At 52.3% G+C, this 12,134-nt stretch overlaps 1 protein-coding gene across 1 annotated transcript in view; it reads right to left on the bottom strand.

The window, feature by feature from the left end:
- P2RY8 (P2Y receptor family member 8) overlaps positions 1 to 12,134 on the bottom strand; it is a 36,465-nt gene that overhangs the window by 17,855 nt on the left and 6,476 nt on the right. The gene's annotated exons all lie outside the window — the stretch shown is intronic.

Here is a 12,134-nt window from a genome sequence, read left to right as displayed (position 1 = left end):
TCAGTCCTGTTGCTTCATGGATGAATCTAGAAGATGCATCTTACGGAATGCAGGGCAAGCCCTTGAAGGTTTGTAACATTAGCGTGTTAGGAACGACGCCCCTGCAGACTCCTGCCTCACGGAGGGCACGCGGGATTTGTTGTTTCCTATTGAAACAACAAATGTGACGTTCCCATCGCACAACGCGGGGGGCGGTCCAGCTAGGGGACAGGTCAGTGTGGGCCCGCGGCCTGGCCCTGTTCCAGCGCCTGGAGGCCTGTGTCCCTTGGCTTGGGGCCCTTCTTCCACGTGCAAAGCATCCTGGGCACCATCCCTCCTGTCCTGAGTTCTCTCTCCATCCAGGTCAGCCGGTGAACCACCCTCACGGCATCTGCAAACCCAATGCCCTGTTTGCAAACCAACAAAAGCCACGTACAGGACGTGGTGACCAGGCGGTGGACGTATTTGGGGGCACGCAGGAGTCTTCCTTCCACGGCCTGGGACGGAGCAGCATGCATTTGTGCAATCCCACTAAGTACGATGCCTGCTGCAATGTGTGCACGCAGGGGTATATGGAGAGTAGGGGGAGAGTGCATGGCTGGGGTCCGAGACTCCCCCCGACCCAGGGCTGGCCGCCCACCCCTCCTGGGTCTGTTCAGGCTTCTGAGAGGCCGAGTGTAGGCACTGAGGCAAAAACACCCGGGCAGGACCCAGGGGACCAGCAGTAGGGACCAGAGGTGATGCACAGGGTGGGTGTCTTGGGGTCATAGTGGGGAGCAGGAAGGGGACAGAGCTCTGGAAAGCCTGGGGCCAGAGAGGGGAGCCTGTGACCCATCCCCACGGCCTCGCGATCGGGGTTGAGCGTGTCTGCATCCCCTACGGTTTGTAGGGCCCGAGATGGGGCTCCCGGTCCTGTGCAAAGAGCCCAGGACCAGCCAGGGTGGGGCGGTCAAGCTTAGCTCCCCGGACCTCACTCCCACCACGGAGAATTTGCACGTCAGCCCATCCTCGGCGGACACGTGGGATGTTCTCACGTCTCCGCCGCCGGGACTCACGCTGTCGGGAACACGCAGGCGTGGCCGCTGTCCGAGGTCTTGGCCTCGGTGCTCTGGGGTCCCGACTGGTATTGCTGCATCAGAGGCAAGCTGCGACTTCGGTCGTGTGAGCATGTGACCTACACCCCGTGGTCCACGCCCACGGGGGACTGGCAGTCCGCCTCGAGCAAGAGGGACGCTGTGCACCTGCTGTGACACCGATGGACCTCGGGAACACGCAGCGCTCAGCGACGCGAGCCAGACGCGGGAGGGGAAACCCCGTGGCGGTTCCACGCAGAGGCGGTCCCCCGGCCCTCACGTCCTGAGGTGCAGGGCGCCAGGGGCAGGGAGACACGGAAAGGCGAGGGGGTGCTTGACGGGGTCGGGGCTCCAGGGTCGCGGGAGAAACGGTCCTCGAGATCGGCCGTGCGGCCTCGTGCTTACAGACGGCGGGACATGATCGTGCCCCTACGAATGTGCTTAGAAGGCAGGTCTCGTGGGAACCGTCCTCACCACAAAAAATAAAAGCCACATGGCACAGTAAGGCTGCCGCGCGCCGCCCCTGGGTCGCGGGGGCACCGGGGCCTCTGCGTGTGCATCGCGAGGTCGATGGGGTGGCTGCGCACAGGCTGAAGACGGGACGCTGTGCACGCCCGAGGGGGTCTCCTCTGCCCAGCGTGGCCCTACAGGTGGACGCGAATCCCGGGGAGGCCCGCGGCCCCGCGTGATGCCGGTCCCAGGCAGGAGGGAAAGGACCTGAGGGCCATTTACGGGTGCTTTTTAAAGTTCGGAAGCAAGTTGGAGTCCCCGAGACCGCCGGACTCCGAGGGGGCACGGGGGCCACTGTGCCATCGGCAGAAGGGGTCAGGGAACCCCCCGGGCGCCCAGGGCACCCTCGGCCTGGGTGCCCCTTTGCTCCACACGCCCCCCCGCACCGAGTCGGGGCAGTCTGGGCGGCCAGCAGCCTGCCCAGGGAGTGGGCCCCCAGGGGCTTCCCGGGAGAAGGGAATCTCAGGGCCAACCCGGGAGGGGCCCGGAGCCGAGCCCAGCCGGTCGCCCGCGGGGGTGGGGTGTCGGGGGACAGACACCCAGCAGGAGGGAAGTGAAGCCTGCCCAGCGTGGCGGTGAGAAAGCATCTCAGTTCTGTCCTGAGGGACGTGGGGAATTTCAACCCTGGCCTTTTAAGCGGCCGCAGGGGCTGGGGTGATTCCCGGGACCGGACTGCAGGAGGAAATGTCAGACCGGGGACACATTTGTAGGGTCCTCGGGACGGACCCCGCGGACCCTCGCAGGCCCCCGTGTGTCTGTTGGGCTCGGACTTCTACCTTTGGACCCACAGCCATTGCCAGGCTTGCTATGGGTGGAGGGAAGTCAGCGAGTGTAGACTGCCGAGAGAACAGACTTATCACCCTTGTTCGGGGCTGCTCTGCCTCCCGCCCTCCCCCACTGCTAACGTGGTGACAATCAGACAGGGACTGGCCCCCGCGGGGACTGGTTCCTCTTTCTCCGCACCTTCGGGGGCCCGGCCTGTTTCCCCCACACGCGCCCTCTCCCCACCTGGCCCTACGGGAACGGGGCCACGCTCACCACCGCCATCCGCCGAGCCCTGATTCGTGGCCTCCAACGGGGCTGGGGGTGGAAACGTGACCCCAAAAGGATCGGTCCACATCGTCACCCCCGGCACCTGAGGAGGACGCTTTATTTGGGAATTGGGTCTTTGCAGATGTGCGTGAGGGAAGGATCTGAGGTGAGCTCCTCCTGGAGGAGGGGGGCCCTGAATCCGATGCCAGGGGTCCTTGCAAGAGACACAAGAGGAGACAGAGACACAGAGGAGAAGCCTCGTGAAGGCGGAGGAAGAGACGGGAGGGACGCGGCCACGAGCCCAGGGGCGCCTGGAGCCCCAGAAGCTGGAAGAGGCAGGAAGGAGCCTCCCCTGGAGCCTCTGAGGGAGCACGACCCTCCCCTGCCTGGGTCTCAGCGGCCCTGCCCTGCCTGGATCTCAGCGGCCCTGCCCTGCCTGGATCTCAGCGGCCCTGCCCTGCCTGGCTCTCAGCGGCCCTGCCCTGCCTGGTTCTCAGTGGTCCTGCCCCCCCTGGATCTCAGCAGCCCTGCCCTGCCTGGATCTCAAAGTTCTGGTCTCCAGAGCTGGCAGAGCATGATTTCTGTTGTTTTAAGCCACCTGTGTGCCGTTTCTTTGTCACAGACCCCTCCCCCAATGCTAGCACACATGACTTTCTCTGTGGACTCTAAAAGAATTTACTACTGTAGCTAATATCTTACATTTGAAAGACGCAAACAATGTCGGACACACCGTGCACATTGCTGTTTAGAAATGCAAATGCCAGGCGACCCCTTCGAAGGCACACGAATGGTGTCCTCTTCATGTACCGTGTCATGCATTTAACCAACCCGCGAAGGAACTCTTGTTAAAGATCGTGCAATGTTACATTGTTTTGTTTTCCCCTCTCTCCTCAAACTGCCAGTCTGTTATCAGTGTTTTGCAGACTCTGAGCCTAGAGTCTTATAGAGCCGGGTTTGAAAGTCTTTGCTCTATGACCCCATCCCAGTCAGGACCACAAAGATAGGTACGCGCGTTGAAATGGAAACATGTTTCACTTCCTGTCCGCCGGACCCTCTGCGCTATAAAGCTTCTTCTGAGTCTGTGGTCAGTGCGGTCAAATTGATGCAAGTAACATAAATATATCACAGGCTTCGATACAGTTATTAAACATGACGGTAAAGAAATGTATCGGGCGCGACTTCCCAAATGGGGTGAACTCTGGTGGAGACCTTCCCACGCTTTGAATAAAAGGGAATATCCGTAAAGCGACAGATGCGTCCACCGTGCTATTTTTGCTTTCGACAGGCATTGACTCGACCAGGCATCTTACAAGGTCACACAGGAGGAGTCAAGGTCACTGGAGCACGATTGGTTCCAATAAGGGGTTGCTCACTCACGGAGTAACGCGGACCGGAGCAGGAGGAAACCGTGCACAAGTGTCACCCATGGGAATCCCCACTGTGTATCTTGAGCATAGTGAGAAAGGATCCCGCCATGTTGGAAAGTAGCGATGTGTCCCTCTGACTTCTCTTCCTTGTTTGGGGATGGAAGAGGGAAGGGGGATAAACTGAAAAGGTCAGTAGTGCATCTGCCCTGGTGAACGTGGGGCTTCCCCTGCTTTCTGAGTCACTTTCCCAGCTATGAACACTGGTGCCCCCAGGAGGCAGCATGGGACCCTCCAGGTTTGGGATACGTGGGGCTGAATATTAAGAAGATGGGCATCTCCTTTGGACCTGCTGGGGTCTATTTGCACCATGGTAGGATTTATCCTGGAGGAGGACCTGCTTTTCTCTTGTTCGCCGAGAATTCTAGAACTTTCTCGAGCGTGTATTTGAACTTGCATTGGAGCTGAATGTTGATTAGAAAAGGAGCAACTTTATGTCTTTTGTCATGAGTTGGTTGTTGTTGTTTTTAATTTTTTAATGTTTCTATTTATTTTTGAGAGAGAGAGAGAGAGAGAGAGAGCAAGCTGTGGACGGGCAGAGAGACAGAGAGGGAGACACAGAATCTGAAACAGGCTCCAGGCTCTGAGCTGTCAGCAAAGAGCCCAACGCAGGACTCGAAGTCATGAACCGTGAGATCATGACCTGAGCTGAAGTCGGACGCTCAACCATCTGAATCACCCGCGAGTTGGTTGTTTAAAAACTAAGTGTGTACAGGGACCCCCAGGTGGTCTCTGGTGCCCTGGGCATCTCAGTTTAGAGACCCTGGTGCCCTAAATCTTCATGCACAGAGAGGGAGGGGATCACGTAGGACTTGAGGTGAAGGGGGCGGTGTGCAAAAGCAGTTCTCAGGGAAACTGCTTTGTTTTGGGGCGATTGGAAATACATGTCGAAATGTTAGCTTTGTGTGGGAGCGTGGTGTTTCTGCATTTTTCAGAAGGGGATGTGGGTGACAGGAGGTGGAACGCTCAGAGGTTCTAAGTCTCTGCACGTAGCTGTAGCTGGAGAAGCCAACATTCACATCCATCCTGGAAAAACAGTATGTGCTGGGGAAATGGGAAAGCATCTTACAGGGGATGTGCCCAGCCTCCATCCTTTCACAGTGATGTGAAATGTAACACAGAGGGTGTTACACGAAACAGAAATAAGGTGTCACTTGCTTTGGAACGCCTGATTGTAATTAGTGGGTGTTTATCAGGCATTTCCTGTCAGCCAACCTTAAACACGTGTAAACACATTCAACCTGTGAAACAACCCCATGGTGTAGACGCTAGTCGTGTCTAAACGCTGGACCTCTCAAGCATAAGGATAACCTGTCCACATTTTTTTCTTCCTCTCCTGTACATTTCCCCCCCGTTCTATCAATCTCTTGCTTTCATAATTGTATTCTTTCCACCTTATTTTGGTTTGTGCTAGCTCTTTCTAAATACTGAAGAAGGAATCATGGGCCTTGGACATACAGCATTTCTTCTTGTCTAAGGAATGCATTCAAGGCTATGAATCTGCCTGTGTTTACTGCTTTGGTCCCATCTCAGGTGTTTTGATACGTTGTGTCTTCATTATTGTTTGTGTGAGCCTCCCGAGGCTGCTGTAACAAAGCACCGCAAGCTTTAGACAGCAGACATCTGCTTTCTCGCTGTTCTAGCGGCCAGAAGTCCGAAATCTGTTTCTCCGGCTAAATGCCAAAGTATTGGGGCACCTGCTTGGCTCAGCCTGTTAAGCGTCTGACTTCAGCTCAGGTCATGATCTTGCGGTTTGTGGGTTCGAGCCCCACATCGGGCTCTGTGCATTCTGCCTATCTCACAGGGATTAGGACATCATGGGCCTCTGTGGGGCCGTGTCTGCGGATGACATCATTCCTTCAAAATCTTTTCTGTTTTCGTCACGATTCCTTCTTTGGCCCGTGGGTTATGTGGAAGGGTGCAGCCGTGGAAGAAAATCTGGTTGGCTGTGCGGTACTTGTTTCCAGCTCAACTCCCTTGAGGTCAGAGAGTGGCATCGGGAATGCATTCCATCCTTGGAAACATGTGAGGTTGGCTGCAGACCCAGAGGATGTTGTGTTTGGTGACTATGTAGAGCTGATCCTTACGCCCGTGGGGTCTGGAATTTAGATAAGGAAATCCGGGGTGGCCTGAGGGAGTCCTGTCCATATTTTCTTCCTCGTGGCCTCTGACCCGTGGAGTGCCCCCTTCGATACTTGATGGGAGAGAGAACTCTACGGAGCAGTGTGTGTCTGTCCATCTGTTCCAGGCAGGTCTTGAGCTGGAGTGGTCGTGGACACAATCAGTCCCTCTGAAAGCCATCTGCAAATCACACTGAAGTGCGGAGGCCAGTAAGACTTGCAGGGGGAGACAAGGAATCCTCCACAGGCCATGGTGTTGCTCTCGGTGTGACTGGTTTCCATTTCTGAGAAACAACAGATCAGGGCAGGAAGCAGAAAAGAAAACCACAGTGGTTGGAGTCCTAATGCTGTGTAGGAAGTCGTCCCGACCGTATGGGTTTCCTACGGTTGTTGTAACAGAGTACCTGAGTCTGTAATTTATTTTGTCACAGAATAATAAACAGATATTTACGCCTCCTGGTCCTGGAGGCTGGGTGTCTGAGATCCAGGTGGGGTACAGGCTGGTTCCTTTTGAGGCCTCTCTCCTGGGTGTGTAGATAGCATCTACTCCCTGTGTCCTCCTGTGGTCCTCCTTCGGTGTGTGTGTCTGTATCCAAATTTCTCCCTTTTATTTAAAAAAAATTTTTTTTTCAACGTTTATTTATTTTTGGGATAGAGAGAGACAGAGCATGAACGGGGGAGGGGCAGAGAGAGAGGGAGACACAGAATGGGAAACAGGCTCCAGGCTCTGAGCCATCAGCCCAGAGCCTGACGCGGGGCTCGAACTCACGGACCGCGAGATCGTGACCTGGCTGAAGTCGGACGCTTAACCGACTGCGCCACCCAGGCGCCCCTAAATTTCTCCCTTTTAGAAGGATACCGGTCATATTGCAGTGGGGACCCAGCCTCCTCCAGTGTGACTTTGTCTTACCGAATTACATCTGCAAAAGCCCCATTTCCAAGTGGGGTCACATTCTGAGGTCTTGGGGTGAGGACTTTGACAGCTGAATTTTCCATGCAGTTCAGCCCGTAATGACACAGTCCCATACCTAAATGGGTGACGTTTCTGCATTCACACGTCACTCTGGTACCTCTCTAAGCAGGCACCTCATTTTTCTGTTGGCTTCCTTCTTATGAGTTACATGCAACTTCCCGATGCACACACACCCTTTATCTGTGTTCTAGGCTGGTAGCCGGGGAGGGAGGGCGGGCGTGCTGTTGCAGATACAGAATCCTACGCCCTGCCCCCCACTGTGAACTGCAGGGCCCCTGGGAGGCAGGAAAAGAGCTGCGTTTCCTGGGTGGTGTGGAGGCCAGTGGGCTCACTGTTGCAAAACTGATTAAGATCACGAGAAGCAGATCTGTATCTTGCCATGAACACAAGGACCCCACAGCAGGCGTCTCATTTTTGGGGTGTTGCGTTCTCATATCCCATCCACTTGCTGGATTTCACAAGGTGTGCACCAGAGGAGGCGAATGAAAGACCGAGCCACCCCGTCCTGATACATGTGACGTATCTCTGTGGACGAGAGATATCACTTTGGTTTCTGGTGACGAAACGCAGAGGACGACCAGTTAGATTAAGAAAACACAAGAGCACCAGTTTGCCAGGAAAGTGGTTTTCATTCTTTGGTTCCCAGGGTCGAAGGTCTCGAGCGTTCTTTCTTATCCCTTCCGAAACTTAAGAATAAAAACCCGTTGGCACATTTCACATGGCGCATTATGATGTTGTCCCCCTGGGGCTCTTACAGAGTTATACATCAGGTATATCTCAATAAAACGGGGGCGAAAAGAAACGAGAATGTACGTCCACACAAAGTCTTCTGCAAAAAACAAAATACAACAAGCCACGTGCCCTCGTGCCCTGTAAGACGAGCCTCATCCCAGGGAAGAGAGCCATGGGATGAATGTGGCCGTGCCACCTGCCCCAGATCCCAGAGCACCCTTGAGAGAGCCCCTCTTCATTGCTGCCAGGTGATGTGGAGTTTTATGTGTCCCCTTGGCTGCGCCCCAGTATGAAGATCTGCGGTCAAGCACGAGCCTACACGTTCCTGTGCAGGCATTTCTTTTAGATGGGATTAGCGTTTAAATTGGTGGACTTTGAGCAAAGCGGGCGGCCCTCCGTGAGGGGGTGGGCCTCGTCCCATCAGTTGAAGGCTCTGAGGGAAACAGACTGATCTCCTCCTGCGAGGAAGTGAGAATTCTGCCTTTAGATGGTGTTTGCGCTCAAGATACAGCATCATTGCTTCCCTGGGCCCCAGCCTGCTGGTCGACCCAGCAGAATTCAGACTTGCCAGTCTCCACAGTTGTAGCCGTCAGTTCCTTAAAATAAATCTCTCCCTCAAAATAAATAAGTAAAAAAGATCTCTGTCTCCTTATCTGTCTTTGTCTCTCCTATAGATAGATGTAGATCTGTCCATCTATCTGTCCATCCATCTACTATCCATCTATCCATCACTCTTATCTATCTATCCAACCACTATCCTCTATCTATTTATCTATCTATCCATCCATCCATCATCTATATGTCTATTTATCATTCTTTCCATCATGTCTATCTATCCATTCTATCCATCACCTATCTTTGTATTACCTATTTATCATGTATGTATCAATCACCTCCCTTCCTTTCTTTCTTTCTTTCTTTCTTTCTTTCTTTCTCTCTCTCTCTGTCTCTCTCTCTATCCCTCCCTCTCTTCCTTCCTTCCTCCCTTCCTTCCTCCCTTCCTTCCTTCCTTCTTTCCCTCCTTTCTCTATATCCATCCATCCTTGTGTTTCTTATATGAATAATCCTTGTCATTCATATAAGAGAAAGAGAAGGAGAACCAGTATGATATCTACACACACATATAAAGAAGTTTATTAAAGGAATTGGCTCACATGATTGCGGAGGCTCACGTGGTCTCCTGTCTGCAGACTGGAGGCCCAGGAAAGCGGACTCTGTATGTTCCAGTCTGGGGACAGTGGAAGACAGATGTCTCAGCTTGGAGACGGTGAGGCACAGGGAGCTGGGTCTGCTGTTAGCCACCTTGTGTTGTCCTCTGGCCGTGAAAGGATCGCAGGACTGCACGAGCCCTACCCACCCTGGGGAAGGCCGTCTCTTTTAGTCAGTGCACCGATACAATGCTTATCTCCCCCAGACACACCCTGAGTCCCGTTGGCCCCAATATCCAGGCCACCTGAGGCCCAGCCAACTTCACACATAAAATCAACCACCACAGTCTGCTTCTGTTGAGAACTTCGATCAACACAGAAACCCTCAGAGAAGGAAGACCCCGGGGGCCGTTGCTAATTTTTCCCAGTGCGGAAAGTGAATGCATTTCTCTCTCTGACCTCTGAGACCTCCGCTTTCCAAACACACGTGTCATCTTGCGTTGGAACTGGCACGTTCCCCTCCAGACGGGCCCAGGGATATTTAATGACAAGACTCCTCGTGGATGGTGGAATCAGGTTATTTGAAAGCACACGGCATGAATCGGGGCAGCTCCACTTGAATTGGATGTGGGTCGACCTTGAGATGCAATCTTGTCAGAAGCGTTGCAGGCTCGGGGTCCCAGGCGCCGGACAAGGCTGAGGAGAGGGGCAACTCGGTCCTGGGAAAGGGTTCCTCAGTGGTTCAATCAGAAGGTGTGTGGCCCCAGGACGTCTTGTCCCCCCACTGGAGGCCCCTCTCCAGGTGCAACCCACTGCCTGCCTCCAAGCAGAAGCAGCACGGTGGGGAGACGGGCTCAGTTGTCCTGCAGGGGGCCCTGGGCATGTGTTGGAGCCCATGACGGACTCTCCCGAGTGCCACAGAAGATCAACCCCCACCGCTCATGGACCACGTGGTTGTGTGAAAACGGTGGGTCCCCACGCAGCATTGACACCAGAAAACCGTCGCAGAGCTCGTAACGCATCATGCTTCCTAATTTACCGCGTGTCCTATGATGGAGGCACAGAACTGATCTGACTGTCAAGGCCCCTCGGAATGACAATATCACGTCCTGGGCCTCACATGAGATCGGAGGCTGTGTCTGATCTATCCACATCATGGAGCCCCAGACAGACTCCCTGGGGCTTGGGGAAAGAACCCCCTGGGCTAGCCTCGGTGTTAATACACGGGATTCACTGCAGCGTACGTGGATTTTTGTAGTCAATATGGTTAGGTGTTCCCTGAGACCCCAAGGAGAGCCCCAGCATGTCTCAATACTGTGGACCGTGACGATGAGATGTGGTATGAATGCTCCCGCTCAACCAGGCTCAGTGTTGGCCAAGAGCCTTCTGCCGGAGGTGACTGGGCCCCCAGGTGACACTCTGCAATGTATAGGGCTCCTTTTCCTGGTCACACTCATCACCCTCAGTGCACAGGACGCCCAGCTTCATAAAGCCATCTAGCTGCACATGTCAGCAGTGCCCAGGACCTAGCATGAAAAACAACTGATCGATCATCTCTCTGTCTTTCTTTCTATCTATCTATCTATCTATCTATCTGTCATCTATCTATCATCTATGTATATCTATATGTCTGTCTATCTACCTACTTCATCCATCCATCCACTGTATCTATCTATCTATCTATCTATCCATCCATCTACCCATCCATCCATCATGTCTGTCTATCTATGTATCTATCTATCCATCCATCCATTTTTCCATCCATCCATCCATCCATCTGTTCACCCATCATATCTATCTATCTATCTATCTATCTATCTATCTATCTATCTTTCCATCCACCCATCCACCCATCCACCCATCCACCCATCCACCCATCCATCATATCTATCTATCTATCTATCTATCCATCCATCATATCTATCTATCTATCTATCTATCTATCTATCTACTATCTATCTATGCATCCATCTACCCATCCATCCATCATGTCTGTCTATCTATCTATCTATCTATCTATCCATCCATCTACCCATCCATCCATCATGTCTATCTATGTATCTATCTATCCATCCATCCATTTTTCCATCCATCCATCCATCCATCTGTTCACCCATCATATCTATCTATCTATCTATCTATCTATCTATCTATCTATCTTTCCATCCACCCATCCACCCATCCACCCATCCACCCATCCACCCATCCATCATATCTATCTATCTATCTATCTATCCATCCATCATATCTATCTATCTATCTATCTATCTATCTATCTACTATCTATCTATGCATCCATCTACCCATCCATCCATCATGTCTGTCTATCTATCTATCTATCTATCTATCCATCCATCTACCCATCCATCCATCATGTCTATCTATGTATCTATCTATCCATCCATCCATTTTTCCATCCATCCATCCATCCATCCATCCATCCATCCGTTCACCCATCATATCTATCTATCTATCTATCTATCTATCTATCTATCTATCTTTCCATCCACCCATCCACCCATCCACCCATCCACCCATCCACCCACCCATCATATCTATCTATCTATCTATCTATCTATCTATCTATCCATCCATCATATCTATCTATCTATCTATCTATCTATCTACTATCTATCTATGCATCCATCTACCCATCCATCCATCATGTCTGTCTATCTATCTATCTATCCATCCATCTACCCATCCATCCATCATGTCTGTCTATCTATGTATCTATCTATCCATCCATCCATTTTTCCATCCATCCATCCATCCATCCATCCATCCATTCACCCGTCATATCTATCTATCTATCTATCTATCTATCTATCTATCTATCATCTATGTATCTATTTATCTATCTCTACCTACCTAATTCATCCATCCATCCATCCACCCACCCACTGTATCTATCTATCCATCATCTATCTATCTATCTATCTATCCATCCATCTACCCACCTAATCCATACATCCATCATCCATCCATCATCCATCCATCCACTATGTATATGTATATGTATATCATCTATATCTATCTACCTACATATGTAATCCATCCATCCATCCATCCATCCATCCATCCATCCATCCATCAATCCACTATATCTATCCTCTATCTATCCATCTATCTATCCATCTGTC

The sequence above is a fragment of the Herpailurus yagouaroundi genome, unplaced genomic scaffold (genome assembly GCF_014898765.1).
Source record: "Herpailurus yagouaroundi ecotype Mexico unplaced genomic scaffold, PumYag 248, whole genome shotgun sequence".
In the NCBI taxonomy this organism is placed as follows: Eukaryota; Metazoa; Chordata; class Mammalia; order Carnivora; family Felidae; genus Herpailurus; species Herpailurus yagouaroundi.
The sequence above is the reverse complement of the archived record's forward strand: the minus strand, read 5'-3'. Positions and strand labels throughout refer to the sequence as shown.